Source organism: Lissotriton helveticus, chromosome 4_1 (assembly GCF_964261635.1).
Source record: "Lissotriton helveticus chromosome 4_1, aLisHel1.1, whole genome shotgun sequence".
Taxonomy (NCBI): domain Eukaryota; kingdom Metazoa; phylum Chordata; class Amphibia; order Caudata; family Salamandridae; genus Lissotriton; species Lissotriton helveticus.
The window spans coordinates 1,422,922,919-1,422,944,080 of NC_136063.1; positions in this window are offsets into that span (position 1 = coordinate 1,422,922,919).

Below are 21,162 nucleotides of genomic sequence, written 5' to 3' on the forward strand. Positions count from 1 at the left end.
TGTGAAACCTTGCCCTGGCTAATAAATGGCAGTGACCGCAAATCAGGGACAGCAGCCACAGCAACAGATTCCCTTCGATCTGTGAGGCATAGTTCCATATACACATCTTGTGGCACTTGCTGCCACAAACCCTGTTCAACTCCATCCGGTGACATGTGCTGCCACAAACCCTGTTCAATGCCATCCAGCGACATATGCTGCCACAAACCCTGTTCAACGCCACCCGGCAACACGTGCGGCCACAAACCCTGTTCAACGCCATCTGGTGACACGTGAATAGGGACCAGGACTACACTGCGGACCAATACTTTTCACATCCAGCACCTAGTCACGATTCACGAATGGCAGAGTCCACACCAGTAGTCGCACAGAGAGGAGTAAGAGGAAGATGCGGCCCAGTCCAGATGAAAGCCGGGTCACAGTCACGGAGGTGACCGAACATGTGGTGCCACTGAACCTGAACTACACAGGCCGGTGGAGCCATCAACCTATTCCGGCGACACTCAGTGAATGGCCCACACTGGGGTCCAGTAGGTCACAGAGTCATGATTCAGCAATGGCTACTGGCATCATCACAGGCTGCACCCCCCACTCAGCCCCAGTGCCACTAAGTCTGTTCCCCGACATTCCTGGACACTCTCTGGTCGAACTGTGATGGCATCTGAGCCTAAGGACTAGGGGACAGTTTTCATGCTCATGTAGCTGATACGGAATTGGTGGAGGCAACGGGGCTGTCGCATTCCACTCCTCCATTGGCTGCTTCCAGATAAAATCAAACCTTTAGACGTCTTGTACCAGAGGACACCTTCCACTGTCCCCTGAAACACTCCGAAATATACACATTGGACAGAGATGGTGTCCTGTTCTGGTTGCATGGCCCATCTGACTGCACCGCAAGTCACCGGCCCATGGCTGGGTGCCTGTGCCAGCCGCAGTACATCCGGGGACACTAACTCAGGGTGGGTCCTGTCCGGGGCTCCTTCTCTGGAGACATTGGCTGGCCCCTGAGGCATAGGCCTTGGGGTCATCAACGCCATTGCTCTGTGGCCTTGCACTGTACACAGCCTCCGGGCCCAGATGCATCCCACCAGGACTCACACACCAAAGCGAGTCCAGACCGGCCAGGATGATGCATCATCACAGGAGGCACCACCACAAGCTCTACCTCCAACTGCCATCTGCCAGAGTTGAAGCAGTGGTCCTGACAGACTTCGGACTTGCTCAGGCCTGTCATGGATGCTATCATCGGGCTGATACCCTGCTCCACACTCCAGGTGCCAGTGACTCAGTGCACCACAGGCCATTGTCCATTGCTGATTGTGTTTTGTGCTCTGGAGCGGTTGCACAGGTATGTCATCTCAAACAGTGTGGGGGCCTGAAATGTTGATGGACAAAATGATGCAGGTCTAACACATCCCACTGCATCTGCATCAGTAATATTTTGAATATATTGTATGTGTTTTCTGTTTCTGTTGCACTGGTGTCGAATGTTCAAGTGGCTGCCAGCACCAAACACATTCAACAAGGGCGTCACTGTACATGTGGCCCTGCCAATAAAGGGGCCAGGCACATGTGCCTGTAGCCAGTTCAACATGATATCTGTGGGTGTCCATGTGTTTTTGTAGTATGCATGTGGGCCCTGGGCCCTACGACATTAGTTTGTGCTGTCTACATCGGATGCAGACATGTCACAGCAGGCAGCGGGTTGGAGCTTGGACACCCACTCAATCCATAGGGAAGTGGCCAGGGCTGTCATATGTACAGACAACATGGGTGTGTGATGGCCATGTGCGCACCCCTGGGCGTGGTTCTGTGCTGTGCGGAGCCAGTTGAGTCCTCTGTTCTGCAGTGTCAGCTATGCGCATTGTTCCACGTTGTTGTCAATGTGGGTGTGCTGTTCGTGCTATGTGCTATGTGTATGTGCTGCAGTGTTGCAAGGGGATCTGGGACATGATCCTGTGTGTTTGTGGGGGTGCAGTGTGCTATGCCTCGTTGTGCATGTATGCCATCTCCCCCCATCCACCCAGTCCCTGTCATGGCACTCCCTGTTGATGTTGTGTCAGGTCCACTCATGCTGTGTCTGTACTCCCTACTCCTTGCACCGTCTCCACACTGATGACTGTGGCCTGGGTTTCCTCCAACTCCTCCGGCGGCTTTGGACTGCCACCTCCTGTCGTCATTGCTGCCTTCCAGTTGGCAGCAGGTTGGTTCCTGATTTAGGTAGTCACGTCATGCCGGCATCTACTGGTCTCCTGGATTGGCATCCTCGGCACTCCGACTGCAATCCAGGTAGTCTGCTAGTGGGTTGGTTGCTGGTAGTGTGCTGTCACCTCCGTGATGCTGGTCTTGTTCTCCTGCGGTCTGCACCCCTTCTTCCTCTCCCTCTTCTCCTTGGCCTTACCCAACCCCTTTGTTCCTTGCTGGTAGTCTGTGGAGGTTGTGGGGTTCGAGTTGGCCTCTGCGCTGGGTCAGGCTGCATCCATGTTGCTACATGCTTTGGCTTGTTTCTGGTGTATTTGTTCTGTGGTTTTATGGTGCATTGTCCCGCTAGACGCGTGGGATTTGCAGGCCAGTGGCTGATTTTCGCAACTTTTTGTACTGTGTTTGGCCTCATCGCATGTTTTTTAGCATTCGCGTATCGCATTTTAAAGGCGTGGTGTTGATTTTCATGCGGACATTTGCCGCATTATCTGGTGTCTATTGCATTTTACTGCCGCATTGTGAATTCCACGTTGACACAGGTTATTTTCCCGCGATAGGCTGCGATGTTGAAAGTTGCATTATGCTACTCTTGCAGTAGTTATCACACATTCTTGTGAATATACCCCAAAGTGTTACGCTTTTGAGTACTGTGTACATATTTGCACGTTTGTGAAAATGTACCTGTGTACATATATTATTGAGGTGGGGATAACACTTCAGTTGAATGCTGAAAAAAATGGCAATGCTAAATATTTTGTTTACAAATATAGAAAGAGATAATCAAAAGCAGAAGGCTTCAATGATAACAGAGGAGTGTGTGTCAATTTGGTGCATAATGAGTGCTCTAAAGAAACATTTTCACTTCATGCATATTTTATGACAGTCTTCATTTTGAAAATATTTACAGAAAGTAGCTTTTGCAATATGCTGAAGATAAACGTAGGAATAGGTTCCCTCAATGTGAGGTTTTTGGAAGAATTGCTCCTCTGTTTACACACACTGCATTGGAAAAGAAGTACATTTTTCGAAGGGAGTAAAGTATTTTAGGAAGCTAGAGCCTCCTGTACTTTTCAGTGTGAAGTGTGCATCAAAAGGCTCAGTATGTATTGTGGCATTAACACAAGGGGCGGCCTTAGGCATGTGCAAGCTGTGCACCTACACAGGGCCATCAAAACCCAGGGGCCACCATGCCAATATATATCCTTAATATAATAATCCTTTGAGGATGGATGCATATTGCGTGGCGGCCCCTGGCAGGGATTTGGCGCTCTGTTTCACTTCCAAACACCCTGACCCCCCCTCTTCACTGGCCTCCACACCTGTGTTCCTCCGGGGGCCCGCTACCTTTTCCTCCTGAGGGGCCCCCTACCTAGGCTCCCTGCCCAGGGCCGCCATGAGCCTAGAGCCGCCCCTCTTAACACATTTGGAAAATATGTAGTAAGGTTACATATTGAACAAAACATACCTCAAATATGCAGCGAGAAAGGGTATTAAGATGACGATCTGGTGATCAGCTCCGACGTTTTGAGATACTACTCTTTCATTTACATGAATTGCATGCCGGACAAGAATGGTTTAGCTGGGAAAAAGCTCTAATTGCTGAGTAACTACTAAATAACTAATCAAATAGATATAGACCCAAAAAACATACAGGCCTGATTCACAAACTGTATTTTGTTGTAACATAGGATAAAGTGATGTTATAATTAGTTGGTAATACAATTTTAGCTTATGATTTCAAGAAAAACTAGAAAATCGATGAAAAAACAAAAGCTAAAGTGACATTATAGTTTGGTACTGAAATAACACAGAAACAAAATATTAATACCCCAAAACGCTGAAATTCACAATTTACAATGTTTTGAACTAACTATGAGCCACCTTGCACTGCTTAGGACCAGCATTATAACGTTACACATGACATGTTAAATGACATCATTGATGACATTTCTGAGGACATTCTAAATGGCCAGACCCTACAGTGTTATTGTGGTAAAGATCCACCAGTTCCACTCCCACTGCACCCAACTCCCACAGGCTGCCATCGCTAGTTGGGCACAACAGTAGGATGTGCACAGCAAAAGCTTGGCTGCAGCACCAGCCCCTGGTTGGGCCCTGCACCAGACTGCAGGTGGATAGCCATGATCCCATTATGCACAGCAGTAGGCTATGTATAGCCTGGGGTTCGCTGCATGTCCTGGCATCCAGCCAAGCTTTGCGCCCAACCCCCACTGCTTCTGGCCAACACCCCCTTGGCTAGCCTTCTCAGCAATAGGTTGGCCGCAGGGTCCTTGCCGTTGGTCAGACCCTGAGCTCAACCCCCATGAACTCCAATCTCTCCTGGACTCCCACTCTACATTTTAGTTATTCATTTAACTTCTAATTTGTTTGTGGTATCACAGGGCTCTCACTGTGCTTCTTCTAAAACAGTAGCGCATCACCCAATGAAGTTTGCACAGACCTTCAATACCATGGGGGGTGAAGCTTGTCAGTCTCCTCTTGTGGGAATCCTGTCATACCTCACAAAAGGGTTGCACTGTGTCCCTTGGGTATAACATGATACTGGCAAATCAAAAAATATAGATTTTTGTGCCATGAGAGGATACCTTGGATCCCCCACCAGTACTATTGAGTCAGGGTACCCCTAGCCAGCCCCCTAATACTTTCTTTATTTCACTAAAGAATGAGATAACCAAGTCTTCTAAACCTGGAATAGCAGCCGCAGCATTTTTCTTCCAGTAGCAGCCAGCTAATCAAGTCCTACAGTACATAAAAGGCTGACAGGAGAAAAAGCTCCCTTGGCCAATCATAGGGCCATATTTTTGAAATTACTGTACTGTGGGACTCCCATGAAGCTAACTATCTGAATATATCTAATTGTTTAAACGCTTCATGACCACCTCGATCACCTCTTTAAAAGCTAATTTCTCAAAAATGGCTGACAGAGTTTACATTAATAATAATAATAATAATAATAAAAAAAATTTATAGAGCGCGTAGTCACCCTAAGGTATCCCAGCGCATTAAATAACAAACAGAACGCTTTCCAAATAAAGTTCTAAATTTCTGCCAAATTTGGGGTAATTCCACTCGGTCCATTTTTTTGTATCGCTTCCCAAAATTTCCAGTGAGAATTAATAAGGGAAGCCAATGTTTTGGGACTCTCCATTTTTTTTTGCTCCCACTTGCAAATCACTCTGAAACTTCCCAGGAAAGAGATGAGGTGGGTCACATTTTTTCAGAACAAAATTGTGCAGATCCATCAAACGGTGCAAAAGGTATTAGTAAAACTAATAACGGTCTTCCTATGGAAGCTCTGGCCTAACTATGGTACGAGGATGTATCCTAACAGCTAGGGTGGTCAATCTCAAATCTGGGGAACCAGGTTTGAGTCTCAGCAATGACACACAAAATCCTGTAATTCAGGGCAAATCACGTAATCTCCCAGTGCCTAAAAAAATGTATGTGTCCTTGTGTAACGCAACTGTGCTCATGTAAATCGCTCCAATACCTGATACGTTTGTTGCAAGTTCACGCTATGTAAAATTACGGGGGGAAAAAACTATAAGCAGTGGCAAATGCCACTGTGTGATATATATATAAATATATATACATGTATCTTCCCTCCTGCCCTCTGACCACATCTAACCTGCGGAGCCAGTGTGACAGAGTGGGATCAGGTCCCGCTAATAATAACACAGAACTCCCCTGCATCCAAAATCCATGTAGGACAAGAATCTAGCACTCCAGAAGGTTCAAAACATGTAAAGTTTATTTATATATATGATTCTGCAGCCTTGAAACTCTGCACAAGATTCGGATATCCTTGGAATATTTATTAGGGAGTGCTGCAGAGACTTTCATTAGCTGGGTGCACGAACTTTCAGTTGGGCAGGGGCGTCTGAGGAAGGCTCACGCCGAAATGCATAACGCCTTACCTGCTAACAAATAAAGAACCTCTCTTCCCAGTCCTCGCTTGTGGCTCCTTCCTTTGGTTTTCACTGGAGGTGGTTTGTGATGTTGTTCGTGTCGTCCAGAGACACGTCAAGGAGCTCCCGCTTCGGAAAGTTGGCTGCCCTATTCTGGTGCCTGCGCAAGCAGTTTCTCTCGTCAAGGTATTGACATGTGGCAGCTCACGTACAGCAAAGCAGGAAAGCACGGGATGTTGCGCAAATGGCAGTCTGTGATTTCACGGATGGTGTTGGTGCACTGTTACCGACCCACGACCTGGCGGACCTGTACCCTGCAGGTTGAAGCGGTACAGCGGGGACTTGAGGGATTCTCATGTTTTTAAAGACTGATTGGAGTTCGCCGAGCACTGAAGACGCCTAGAAACACAAGACTTCTACTTTGGTTTCCCCACGTATCATCAGCCCAGGTATGGAGTATGCTGGGAGTTGTAGTGTTTGCAATTCTACACTACAACCAACGATCACATGGTTGGGGGAGGCGTGCTTCTATTAATTAGGGAGTGCTGCAGAGACTTTCATTAGCTGGGTGCACGAACTTTCAGTTGGGCAGGGGCGTCTGAGGAAGGCTCACGCCGAAATGCATAACGCCTTACCTGCTAACAAATAAAGAACCTCTCTTCCCAGTCCTCGCTTGTGGCTCCTTCCTTTGGTTTTCACTGGAGGTGGTTTGTGATGTTGTTCGTGTCGTCCAGAGACAAGTCAAGGAGCTCCCGCTTCGGAAAGTTGGCTGCCCTATTCTGGTGCCTGCGCAAGCAGTTTCTCTCGTCAAGGTATTGACATGTGGAAGCTCACCTACAGCAAAGCAGGAAAGCACGGGACGTTGCGCAAATGGCAGTCTGTGATTTCACGGATGGTGTTGGTGCACTGTTACCGACCCACGACCTGGCGGACCTGTACCCTGCAGGTTGAAGCGGTACAGCGAGGACTTGAGGGGTTCTCATGTTTTTAAAGACTGATTGGAGTTCGCAGAGCACTGCAGACGCCTAGAAACACAAGACTCCTACTTTGGTTTCCCCACGTATCATCAGCCCAGGTCTGGAGTATGCTGGGAGTTGTAGTGTTTGCAATTCTACACTACAACCAACGATCACATGTTTGGGGGAGGCGTGCTCCTATTAATTAGGGAGTGCTGCAGAGACTTTCATTAGCTGGGTGCACAAACTTTCAGTTGGGCAGGGACGTCTGAGGAAGGCTCACGCCGAAATGCATAACGCCTTACCTGCTAACAAATAAAGAACCTCTCTTCCCAGTCCTCGCTTGTGGCTCCTTCCTTTGGTCTTCACTGGAGGTGGTTTGTGATATATATATATATATATATATATATATATATATATATATATATATACATATATATATATATATATATATATATATATATATATATATATATATATATATATATATATATCATCCAAAAGTGCCCCGGATCATGAGAACGCCACTCTGCAAGGATAGGAAACATTCCTTTTATTATTGCACTAAACACGATCACAGCCCCAGTTCATTTTTAAAGCTTCCCAACGCGTTTCATTGCCTCATGCAATTTCTTCAGGGGAAATGGGGAGACACAGCAAAAACCCGGTGCAGTACTTCAAACAATTTTATAGTTTGTGTTTTTTACCCACAATGCACGATTTTTCTGTTACAAGCTGCTTGCTGGACTCGGGTCCGGTTTTAATGTCCACAATGTTTTTAACCCATCTTTCTTAAAAGTTCATAGCCCTCCAGTGGGTTCCAGGGCTGCTTTCATGTTTTCTTTCGGCAATCCTTAGCACTGGCAGGCTGCTCCATTGACAGCCTGTTAGACCTGGCTTTTAGGCGGTGCATTCTCTGCGGCTCGGAGCCTGCCGCATATAAATCATCCAAAAGTGCCCCGGATCATGAGGCCCATAACAATTTCCTTATGGTGCTCGAAGCCTTCCCTGCCTGCGTCCATTAAAAAGATAGCTCAGCAGGTTAATCTGCCTGCTGCCAAGAATTATGTGCCATCTGCATATCAAGAGTGTTGCTGATCCAGCCGTGCGGATTGAATACTTATCATTCAGAGGTGGGTGACACCAGTACTACTTTTGACCCCTGATCACAACTAGGAGCTAATTCCATTTCTGATGAAAACTACTGTTGTGCCTGAAACGGATACCAAATAAGACTGAATTTACGATTGTTATTTGCCCGTGCTCAAATTGCACACCCACACTGTTTGCCAATAATTTTTCATCCTGTAAAACATGGTGAGTACCTTCATTGCAAATGGTGTAAAATTCCGATTTGCACACCAAAGTGACAAAAAACAATCAGATTTTACATTAGCACGTAAGCATCTGGTTAGGGGGTGCAGTTTTCCACTTGAATCGGAGTTCGACACTTTGGAATGATGAATAACATGAATAGTATGTTATTCCACACTCAGGTCTGCACAAACAGTGCTGTCTGTTATCAGTCACGGGTGGTAACACACTCACTCACACACACGCATTTTGTTAAATAATTTATTTTGGCTTTTATGGCCTTTAATCTTCCCTCCCCTCCCTAACATGAGTAGATTGGGCTCCGATGTGTTATTTGTACATTGGTTTGCAGTCGCCTTTTCTACTTTAACTGTGCTTGTTTCACCATTTCCTTTCAGTACCGTGGTGCACTGCTGGGAACTACCTGGCACAGGCTCGGTCCTCCGAGGGGGTGGACCCTTTTCATTGCTCGGTAATTGTAAAGCAGGAAATATTAGAGAGACGCAGCTAGATGAAAATAGATTCTGATCTCAAATGGCGGGGCGAGTAAACTTCCTTTAGGCGTAGTTTGGATGCCACCAGAGGAAACATTCTGTGCATGCACTCTATTTACAATGCAAAAAGCTGCCCATGTATGTAAATATATATGTAGAACAAAAAAAGCGTATCAGCTGTGCAATTATGTATTCACTTTGCGCATTGCGTTTTCGGTTATGGATTAAATCAAATAACAAAATTGTCTACAAGTAACATCCGCATGTGGCTGGAATTCAGAGGAAACCAGACAGAAACAATCGTGAAACGTGACAAGCAACATCCTTTAACGGGACTTTTAAGGACATATTAATGGCATTGTTGTCACGCTCAGGGCCCACAGGCTGCACTACCCCTAGCCACAGCATGGCAGTTAACCAGTGGCATTTGAAGTAACAGTAGATGTCGTAGCACCCATGATAATGTGCTGCATGGCTAAATACTTCTTTGGTCCCAAAGGCGAGACCTATTGGCTATGCCAATGCTTGTGTTTAAATGGTGCAAATCCTTCAGTAGTTGCTGAGAAAATCAAAACATAAAAGTTTCGATATTTAGAGGCCCAATGGACCCTCCCGAACACAAGCTTTATTCTAATTGGGTGTCAACACTGCAAACCAGGAAGTGTTGGCAGCCATCTTGTGACTCGGTAGAACAGAGTCACAAGAAAACAGAAAAAGAAACGTGATAAACAAGAAAAGGGGGTAGGGTAGAAACACCCTGACCCCGAGGCTTGCTCAGGGGGTCCCACAAGGACCCCCTGGGCCAACAAAAGCATTAAAAAAAATAGTCGGGATTCGCGAACCCAGCGCAAATTTCGGCCGAAAATAAAAAAAACGAAGCGCGGGCTCCCGTGCTTCGTTATTATTTAGCCCCGGGTGGGCCAAGTCCTGGGGGCATGCAATATTGTAATTGTGGGGGCGCAGCACGGGGACCACTACCCCTCAGGCTTTTCTTAAATATTTACAGGGGCACGCAGCCCCCCCGCAGCCCTGGGGACCGCTACCCCCGGGGTTGTTTTTTTTATCTGTTGGGGGGGCTCCAAGGCCCCACCAAGCCCCGGGGACTGCCACCCCCGGAGCTTTTCTTGAATATTTGCGTGGGTTATATACCCTCCGCAGCCCCAGGGACCGCCATGCCCGGGGCTTATTTAAAAAAAAAATAAAGAACCAGTGTGGGGGGGCTCGAGCCCCCCCACATGCACCGGGGACCGCCACCTCCCAGGGGCACTAAGTATTCAAATGTGGGGGTCCACAACAGACCCCCGATCCCCGGGGACCACCATCTCGGGGCTGTGCACTCGTAGGGAACGGACCGCCACCCCCCCAGGAGTCGGCTCCTGCAGTGTCCTGGGGTGCCCACCCCCCAGGACACTGCTGTTTGCAATGACAGGGCAGGAGCCCGCGCGGCTTTGCTTCATTGAAGCGAGAGCAGGGTAACCTGCTATCGCTTCAATGAAGCAAAGCAGAATTGCTTTTCCACAATGGGAGCGGCATGTCAGCAGTGTCAGGGACTGTCCGGGACTATGTGGGGAACACAGTCAGGGATTTGGACAAGGACTGGGAACTGGATAGAAGACGTACACAGAAAGGAGGAGTACAGTGCTGCCCAGGATCATACAGGGAGTCAGAGGAGAAAGAGGGATCCAAAAGGGAAGCCTGTACAAGTGAACAAGATGGGTAAGACTCACAAAGGAAGGGCACTCACAAGGCAATTTAGCATTCAGACTAACTACACCAAGGACGGACGTGCAAGACATATATATAATACAACATTAACAATAAAGGGGGGTGTGGGGTAAAGCACTCAGGAGCTCCACATGGTAAGACTGAAGCTCAGTAAGTTTCTTACCCGCAATTGCTGTTACAGATACTGACTGCAAATACCCACATGTAGGATATGCATGAAAAGGCAGGGTCTGTGGAGCTTATATCTATAGTGATGTTATAAATGTAACTCAAAGACAAAACTCCTCACAATGAACAAGAAACACCACCTAGGTAGTCATCTGAGCCCATGGATTATGGCGACCAAACAGGAACGCGCAAAGCAGTAACAGCAAAGGGGTAGAACTAAACACAAGCACAATAGACAAGGAGCTAGCAAGGAGGAGTCCTTAACGGGAAAGGAAGGAAATGACAGGGCACACTTGGCAGAAAGCAGGTAACAAACATACAAGGTAACAGAAGTAAGACAGCAGAATAGAAAGGCAGCAAACTAGAACTGGAACCAAGGAAATGGGAAGCAAGGCAGGGACTGGAAATGGATATACAGAAGGGGAGGCTACAAGGGTATACTAGAATAGTGCAGGTTAAGGAATCAAGAAAACAAAGTAGCAGAGAAGGCAGTGCTGTGGCAGGAACAAGAAGTGAGCTAAGGCTCAGGAGTCAAGGCAGCACTGCAGACAGTGCTGGTTCAGGAACAGGGAACTACCAAAGCTTTAGGAGTCAAGGTAGCACTGCAGGCAGTGCTAATTCAGGAACAGGGAAACAGCAGCAGGTCAGGAACAAGGCATAATTAAAGCTCAGGAAACACTGGAAACAAGAATAGCAAAAGCTCAGGGAACTCTGGAACCAAGGATTGGTCTCACCGGTAAACAGCTACAATGACCAACCTTTGCCTGAAGGGAGCTGGGGCTTAAAAGAGCTCACAGTAATCACATGCAGCTGGTGTGAGCAGGCTAGCAGCAGCCAGCCACAGGTCAGCTGAATTCCTCCACCCATCCTTGGCCTGCAGGGGTGGAGACAAAGCAGTGAACAGGGAATTCTGGGTAATGGAGTTTCAGGCATGAGTAGGCTGGCTTTAAGTCTAAGCAGGCTGGCTTTCACAAAACCCGGCATGGATTAGGAATGGATGACAATTCCCAAATAGTGTCCAAATGGCTGGAAGTCAAGATATGCATACAGGTGAGTGTCTGGAGGCATATTACAACACCGGAACGCCCCACAATTTGGCCCCCTGGTGGTGGGCACGAGAGCACAGGGAGCGAATCATGACAAGCAGCTCCCCATGTGGGAAAGCAATGCTAGCACCTGCAGGACGCGGGGAGCCGGCAGGACCGTGGGGGATTTGGGGCTCCCCCCACAGTCCCCAATGGATAGGGCCTGCCCCGGGGATGGGGTCTCCGGGGCTAGAAGTGGCCCGTGAGAGGGGCCATGCGGACCCATCCCCAAAAAATAAAAAGATAAATAAATAAAGGCCAGCCCGGGGAATGGGGTCCCCTGGGCCAATAGAGACCTCAGGAAGGGGTCCACGCAGCCCCCTCCATAAAAAAGAAACACATATGTGGATATGCCCTGGGGGATAGGGTCCCCGGGGGTGGAATTGGCCACGGGAGGGGGGCCCACGCGGCCCCTTTCCCGTTCATATATATATATATATATATATATAAAGTAAAGTAAAGGTGAGGCGTCTTATCATTTTTCCCCTGTGCCTGTCCATGAGGAAGGGGCGTGCCAGCCCTGAAACGCGTCGGACCATGCAAGAAATCATTTAATGCCATGAATAGCGACTGACAGCAGGGCTTGTCCACAGCGGGGAGAGCGTCGAGTGCCTTCTCAAATGCTCCTTGGCTTTGCTCAAACATTTTTCACACGGCGCCTTGGCCGTGGAGGAGAGCACCATTCTCGTTTCAGACAAACTGCATGCTGCGTGTCTGAGTGCGAGAAGGCTTTCGGAAGGGAACTGTTCCATTCTGGGATGCACGCTTTCTCCTGGGAGATGAAGGTCGCTTACATGGACATTTGCCTACTAAAGGATTTAATGAAGGAAAACTACACTAGGGGAAACTGAACCTACTCAAGGAATACTTATTCGCCTCACCGGGACTACAAATACCAGCAAGCTGCTGGATGTCAAAAAGATGCCACGCCCATAGGGCGTTACTTAATCAAATAAAAGTGGTGAAGTAAAGGTGAGGCGTCTTATCATTTTTCCCCTGTGCCTGTCCATGAGGAAGGGGCGTGCCAGCCCTGAAACGCGTCGGACCATGCAAGAAATCATTTAATGCCATGAATAGCGACTGACAGCAGGGCTTGTCCACAGCGGGGAGAGCGTCGAGTGCCTTCTCAAATGCTCCTTGGCTTTGCTCAAACATATATATATATATGTATATATATATATATATTTTTTTTTTTTAAAGGGGTCAGGCTCTGGGGGATGGGGACACCAGGGCCCAAAGAAAGGAAAAAGGAGGGGGGCCACCCAGCACCCCTTCTAAAACATTTTCTTTTTAAAAAGATGCGATCGTGCCTGAGGAAGCGTGCCCGAGGCCCTGTGCACTCCCAGCAACACTCTGCAAACTTGCCCTGTGGCACGTTTTACATTGGAGAATTAATTCCCCTTGAATACTGGGGGTCCCTGGGGGCCAACTAGCTCACCAGGTACATCCAATAAGCTCCACAGGGCTGTGTTGCAGAGAGGTGGTCCAGGCAATGCCCCTTTTTACACCTCTCTGCAACGCAGCTTTGTGGCGCGTACAAGAGGTACCTGGTGGGCTAGTTGGACCCCAGGGGCCCTCAGGATTCAAGGGGACTTAATCTCGCAACTTGAAATGTGCCATGGGGCGCGTTTGCACAGTGGTGAAGGGAGGGGCGGGGCCTGAGGTGACAAGTGTGCAAACATGTCCTGTGTCGCGTTTTAAGTTGGGGAATTAATTCCTCTTCAATCCTGAGGGTCCCTGGTGGCCAACTAGCCCACCAGGTACCTCCAGTAAGCACCACTGTGCTGCGTTGCAGAGAGGTGGCCCAGGTCACGCCCCTTTTTACACCTCTCTGCAATGCAGCTCTGTGGCACTTACTGGAGGTACCTGGTGGGCTAGTCGGACCCCGGGGACCCTCCGGATTCAAGGGGACTTAATCTTCCAACTTACAGCGCACCAGGGGGTGCGTTTACAGAGTGGTGGAGAAAGGGGGCATGGCCTTTATCTACCTCTCACCAATCCCACTGTGTGGGGCTTACTAGAGGTAAAAGGTAGGCTAGTTGGCCCCTAGAGGGCCCCCAGCAGTGAAGGGGACTTCAATCGCCATCCAAGAGCGTGCCAGGTAGTGGTGAGCAAAGTGGGCATGGCCTGGTACGAGTACTTACAAAGCTGCTGTGTGGGACTGACTGGAGGTAATAGTTTGTGAAGTTGGCCCCCAAGGATGTCCTTGGGGGCCACCTTATCCTCTTGTTACCTCCAGTAAGTCCCACACAGTGGGATTGCTAAGACGTCTTCGGAGGCCATGGCCCCCTTTCTCTATCACTCTGCAAACATGCCTCGTAGCAGATTACGGGATGGGGGATGAAGTCCAATCTTCGTCCTGAGGGAGTTTGGAGGCAAGAATCACTCCTGGTACCTCCTGTAAGTCCTACGCAGAGGAATTCCTGAGTGTTGGTTGGACGCCCATCACCCTTTCTCCACCACTCTGCAAACGCGACTACTAGTTATAGTAGCATATTTCTGCACCTCTGACTTAGAGGTAATTTGAATCCCCCTGCCCTATTATGTACTAGTGCCATACAGAGGAGGTCATGCTAATCACAGGGGTACCCCAATGCATAGTGTTCCCTAGTGTATGTAGGTGTTTTCACTGCATTCTAAGTGTCTTTTAGTATAGCACTGCCTCTAGGCCTAGTTAGTCAGAATCAGTTACCACCAGTACCAATCTGAAAAAGTTGTGGGCACAGGATCATTTTGCAACAAGGCCTCTTTCCGCTCCTCTGTTACTTCTTTCTGCAAATGTCTTGCTTCTTTCTGCACTTTTCTTCATATTTGTGGACTTCTGTTGCTTCTTTCTGCATTTCTTTTGCTTCTTTATGTGCGTTTTTTCTTCTTTCTTCACATGTCCTACCGCTATAGGCATAGTTACAAACTAGCATTTAGAAAAACCTTAGAAATTCACTTAAGAAACCATAGGTTTCAGGCACGTTTTAGTTAGAAATTAGCATTTAAAAAGCCTTTGAAATTCACTGAAAAACCCATAGGTATAAGGCATGTTATAAGTGGAAATTAGCATTTAAAAAACCTTTGAAATTCACTGAAAAAACCACAGGTTTCAGGCACAATATAGTTAGAAATTAACATTTAAAAAACCTTAGAAATTCACTGAAAAATGTAGGTTTCAGGGGCATGATAGTTAGTTGGACATTTCACACGTACAAAACCAGTGAAATTCCCCCGAGGTACTCACACACCTAGTCAGTCATGCAAATAATTAATCGACTCCCATTTACTCATCTATACAGTTATACACACATCAGCTCACTTACTCATACAAATACTAGCACATTCTTACGCACTCATACAAACACTGATACAAGCACACATTCATCAATACAGCCACTCTCACAATCACACACTCTCACTTATAGACATTTATATACTCTAACACACATATATGCTGCCTTTCACATATGTTGTTACACACACATGTACCACTGAGATATACATTCACTCACTAACACAACCATACACACACTCACCCACCCATACAGTCCGTCACAGATAAACTCTTGAAACCATGCACCCAGTGAATCACCTACTCACACATCTATGCACAGAGTCACACACACACCCCATCCACACAAATACTCAGGCAGCCATACAGATTGTCAGACAACCAATCAATACCTCATATAGACACTCATGCAGCTAATCCCAAACCCATGCAGCCGCTTACACACAACAGACAGACGGATACAGTGATTCACACAGTTTAGTCACTAACCCGTGCATTCATTAAGATATGTTTAATCACTCACTTATAGTCAGTCACACATCTAATAAATCATCCATTCAGACACTTATATACCCAATCATTCTTCAATACACCTTTCCCAATATATTAAACATATTTAAACTTTACAGAAACACACAGTCACTGGATGATGTCATCAGTGATGTCATCAGTGATGTCATTTGATATGTCATCAGTGATGTCACCAGTGATGTCAATGTCCATGTCATGAGTGATCGAATATGTGGTGTCATCAGCAGTGCACTGCAGGGCGCGAGTTATAGTTAGCTGAACTAACTATAACGGGGGACTTTCACTTGTTTTGTACGAGTGAAATGTCCAACTAACTATAACACCCCTGAAACCTATGGTTTTTTCAGTGAATATGGATATATTTTTGTTTTGCACTTTTGAAATGAATAAATAAACGCTATTGCGGCTGGCAGTATCGGCAAAAAGCAAGTTGTCCGTCTCTCTTTTCGGTGCCTGGAAATACCCTTGAGTGGTAACTGGATATATTTATATATATGCATATATATATCTCGCTCACACTAACGCTCCTTCCAGGACCAATGAACCTGTGGGAGGTGGCGCGTTTCCCGGCGGAGCCGGCCCGTACTTTTGACCAAAAACGTCTATGCACGCAAGCCCTCTTGCAGAATAAACGCACTCTCAGGGCAATATGAAATGCCAAGAAACGTATTTATTTTTCTATTCTCATTGCACGCAGCCTTGATCACATGAAAAAAGTATGTCACACAGTGCTCGATATATACAAAAGTAAACATAGACAGAGGACTGCAAAATATATCTCAAGTCAAAGTTACTCATCCTATGTCGGCCATGTTGGAAGAGTCTCAGAAGAAAGTATACTAGCATTGAATCATTATGTGCAGATATATACAGTGCAGATTACTGTGGGGAATCTAAAAGGAAATAGACATAATTGCTCGTATTGTAAACTTGATGTGTCCTTGTACAGAGAAAATACCCATGTCGTATCACACCACATCATGTCAGGCACAGAGGACGGACTTGCTAAATTCTAACTTTAAATCATATTACTCCAACAATGGGGGCCCCCAATGTCTATTTACATAGGGCTGACACAGGTTGAGTAACTTTGACTTGAGATATATTTTGCAGTTCTCTGCCCATGTTTACTTTGGTATATATTGAGCACTGTGTGAAATACTTCTTTCATGTGATCAAGGCTGCGTGCATTGTAGTCTTCCAAAAGAGGCTCGAGTCTTTGATGACACTAGATTCATGTAATCCCTCCCACTCTTCTTTCTTAATAGTCATCCTAAAACCTATAAGGGCCTGTTTGTGTTCACTTTCATCAATGTTTAATAGATTGGAGTTAGAATATTAATTTCGAACAACTTCTCGTGTGTATTTGCCACAATGTATTTTGAATTTAAGTTATAATAGTATATTTGAATTGTTTTCTATTTGTGTTGTTTTTTTAAAACATATTAATGAGATTACTCCACATTACTTTATCCTTGAAAATCTTTTAGATGTTTTGAACATATTTATTGTAAAAATACATATTTGTTCAAATATTTATTTTGTAATTAATTTTCGTTTTTTATTATTTACAGCATTTTTTTGTATTTTAGCATCTTATTTGTGTTTTACATTTTTTAATTTATATTATAATATATAAATACATTTAAATTGTTTTACTATTTATACATTGATAATAATTATATATTTATGTGGTGTTTTATTCTTTACCAAAAAATGCAATTATTAAATATGTTTAGGAATACTTTTTGTTTTTAATGAATTGATTCTGATTTGTAATGGATAATTAAATACATTTTATTCATTATAAATGTTTTATTATAAGGTTTTATGGATTTTTTATTACACTCACTTTATTATTACATATTGACACTTTTATGTGGGACGTCCAGTGAAGTAATGAACCCAGAAGTATAATGAAACAAGTTAAGGAGGTATGTAAGCATGAGTGAGGTTGTACGTGGGTGGTGGCAATATAAACACTACAGAGCCTAATGTAAACACAAACATACTCTGCAGTTCGTAGGCTGAAAAGCTATGGTGGTCATTCCTAGAGAGCTCTCATGGCCTCTTCAGTCCTCCCCATACCTCAAACGCTCATAGTTGTCTGTGATAAGTTATTGCTGCAGCTCACCAGGAGGCCACAGCTGCCATCTTTTCTCCACTTCTCATGCATGCATCAGTTACCGCAGGTCTATCTCTCACACGGAACCCCCTGTCTGCTACCACCAGAGTTGAAGCCACCAGGTAATGCACAATGCTAGCGCCAGCGCCAAGCCATGTTGGTCGCTGTGAATGCCCTTGTGCTACACCTGGGCACTTGTGAGAGGCGTCACGAGTGCTGGTTCTCACAATTCTGGTAATATTCAAGTCCCAATGCATATGGCTTATATAAGCTGATGAACTCTGTTAAAATTCCTGCAACCACCTACAGCAACTTCCCTGGAAGAAGCAATACAAACGATATAATTTTGAAATAGGCTCAATTCCCGCACTATAATATGCCCCCTCCCCCCATAATTACATAATTAATGATTTGTGCAATAGCCTACATGCGTGGAAAAAATAAAAGTAAATACATTCTTTTTAGATCTTGGGTGCACTACTCCTCCTGCTATATCCTTGTCGGATAGTGTATCATTATAGCCACCAAGATGCTTCTGGCATAGGAGCCTGAGAAAAGCATCATATAGGTACGGGTGCATATTTCAGCAATGGCTGCCTCAGGGGCCTTGTTGGTTACGTCCTGAGACTCTCTGAAGGTGGCCTGATGAATAGTGGTCTTGGCAGCTGTAATCCTTGGGCAGAGATTTCCATTTTGAATTGTCATTGATCCTGAAGCTGTAATACTCCCATGACGTTTTTTTCTCGAGCTAAGATGCATAACTGTTCCTGAGAGCAGCGGTGTCTGCAGGGTGTATGCTTGTCAGAAAAAATTGCCTTCACCCTACAGCCACGAGTTTTCAGCCTATGCCCACATGCAATCCTTCCGAGCCATTCACAGGGCCGGAAACGCTTTACTTGAGGGTCGAATGTGTCTTTGTAAATATACATTGATATCTACTCTGGGCCGCCAAAAGGCCCATTTTCCTCTCTGGCTATGAAATAGCTGACTTATAAGTGGAGCAAATATGGCTTTGCAAAAAAAAAAATGTCTTTGCTTTTACAGGAAAGCAAAGATTTCCCACTAGGAGAAAAGTTTCATAGGCTGACAATTCAAGCATCACGACAATGGGCCTAATGTGAACTTTCCTCCTGACAGGGTGGCCGGCTGGTGATTGAGTTAACCTGACAACTACTTCAGTGACAGAGGCTTCACAGAGATTTGATTCCATTTCTTAAAGGTGTGCTGGGTCAAACCGAGCAAACCAAAAGGGAGCGCATGACTTTGTCCTATTAAAAAGAAAATAGAAAGGGTTGTGGAATTGTGCAGACATCAGAGAGAGTCATGAAAGAAGAGAATATGTTACATTAAATTCTACTTTGAAAAGCAGCGAATATGTTTGCTTTTAAATATTATGGTAGGTTAGTGCTCAAAGGTTTAAAAATGCTGTATGATCATTTCTTTTTATACGTAGATTATAGGAACGTCTGAGTTGTATTATTTAATTTGTATTATTGTTTATCGTAAATCATTTTTGAGAGAGTGATCAGTACAGTAATCTGTAGTTTAAGGTGATGGAAATATTACGTTGCATTTTCTTGCATAGCACGTGCATTTTTGCACTTATATTACACGTCATACCTCTGTGTGAGGTGGCAAAGCGCATTTTTTGGACGGGCAGCCTGCTATACTGTTGGGGAGTGCATGTTGGTAGAGTGGTGTGTTTGTTGTGAGCCCTTGGTGTTGTGCGTGAGCGACAAGAGTAATGTTCTTATCTTCTCTCAAGGTGCAATACCTAGCAATGTGATAGAGCATGAGGGGTGAGAAATAGGCGTGCAAATATAGGGACAGGTTCACAAAAGCATGTATAAGTGCAGGAAATAGTACTACAGGAGTACTCTTTTACATACTCTTACATGCTTTTTAGTAAAAGTGCAAAGACAACACATACTTTTATTTTTACTAATTGTAAATGAATATTCCTTGGCTATTTTAATTGTACTACCATGTAGATATTTTGAGTTGAACTAACAAATGCATTTGAGTATATAAGAGATTAGAGCATTGGAATGTGGAGCTCTCCTTTGAATACAATGGAGTGCTCCTGATGAAGCAAAGCTTCGCATATTTTGCGGACTTGCTGAAGTCATGAACCTCGTGTATGTGTAATAAAGTAACAAATGTACGTCTTACTAACATTTATATTAAGTTTTGAGTAAAAGTACGAAGCTTGCCTATGTGTATTTCTAATGCATTTAATCCGTGTCCTTTAATATGGCCGCCGCTTGTATTTTAGTTACTGCGCATGCGTCAGCCACACTCACGTGTCCTGACGCGTCTGCAGAAGTGGAGGGAAATTTATGCGCATGCGTAATGCATAGCTGTGCCCATCATGTGGTACTGCTCGTGCCACTGCTCTTGTGCCTGTATCCATGTGGCTAACATTTAAACTGCATAAGTATATTTTATGATGATAAGTAGAAAGTACAAACCCTGTGATGTGTTTTCATGATGACATTATTATGTATTAATTTGTTTTCGCTTACTTTTCATGTACCGCGGGGAATGGGGGTCTAAGAGAGAGGAGAGCCATATTGGAGGTCCCTTCTGCGCCTGCGCAAACTCTGAGGCACAGCAGACCTTGACTGATGGAAAATAGCCAGTTGGCAGCGATGGGCGAGATGCTCCTGAGAAAGTCACCTCTGCCCTGCGAGAACAGCGAATGTGGCTCCTTATATGTTACAATGTAATATTGTGCTACTGCTTGCCGTGTAGCTTCTCATGGGAACCCCAATCTTTCTAGGCGGTGCCCAAACATGCAAATACAGGCTTGAAATATTGCATTGTGATTGGTGTGTTACCCAAATCCTACCTTAGGACCAATCGAAATTGAGGGATTCTGACACTTTGCAACATTGGGGGGTGGTACACTGTCCCCAAACTGTATATCTACCCTGGGTTCACCTAGGGAACCGTCCGACTTGTCTGGTTTAGCTGACCTGTCACTGACCCATCGTACTCAATAGGTGACTGAAGATACAGAGCGCTGCGGAGCACTCTGTCCGAAATTGACCATAGACTAAGGTTCTACTGAACCTTAAAAGTGCTGGCGAAGCATTTTGCTGGGAGTTTGTTGACCCAATCGGGGTCTTGATCGATAGCTGCAGAGCGGGTGGAGCGCAGGCGTTGCTTCCGAACTGTGGGTTCCGGTCCTGTCCTGAGCGGTCCTGTCTGAGGGTTTGCTGTCCTGTCCTGAGGTCCTGTCCTGATTCCTAATCCGAGGGTATCCTGTCCTGTCCGGGGTGTCCATTCTGCACCTGCTGTCCTTTGAGGGGTATCCTTCCTTGAGGGTTTCCTGTCCTTAACTGACCCGTGGC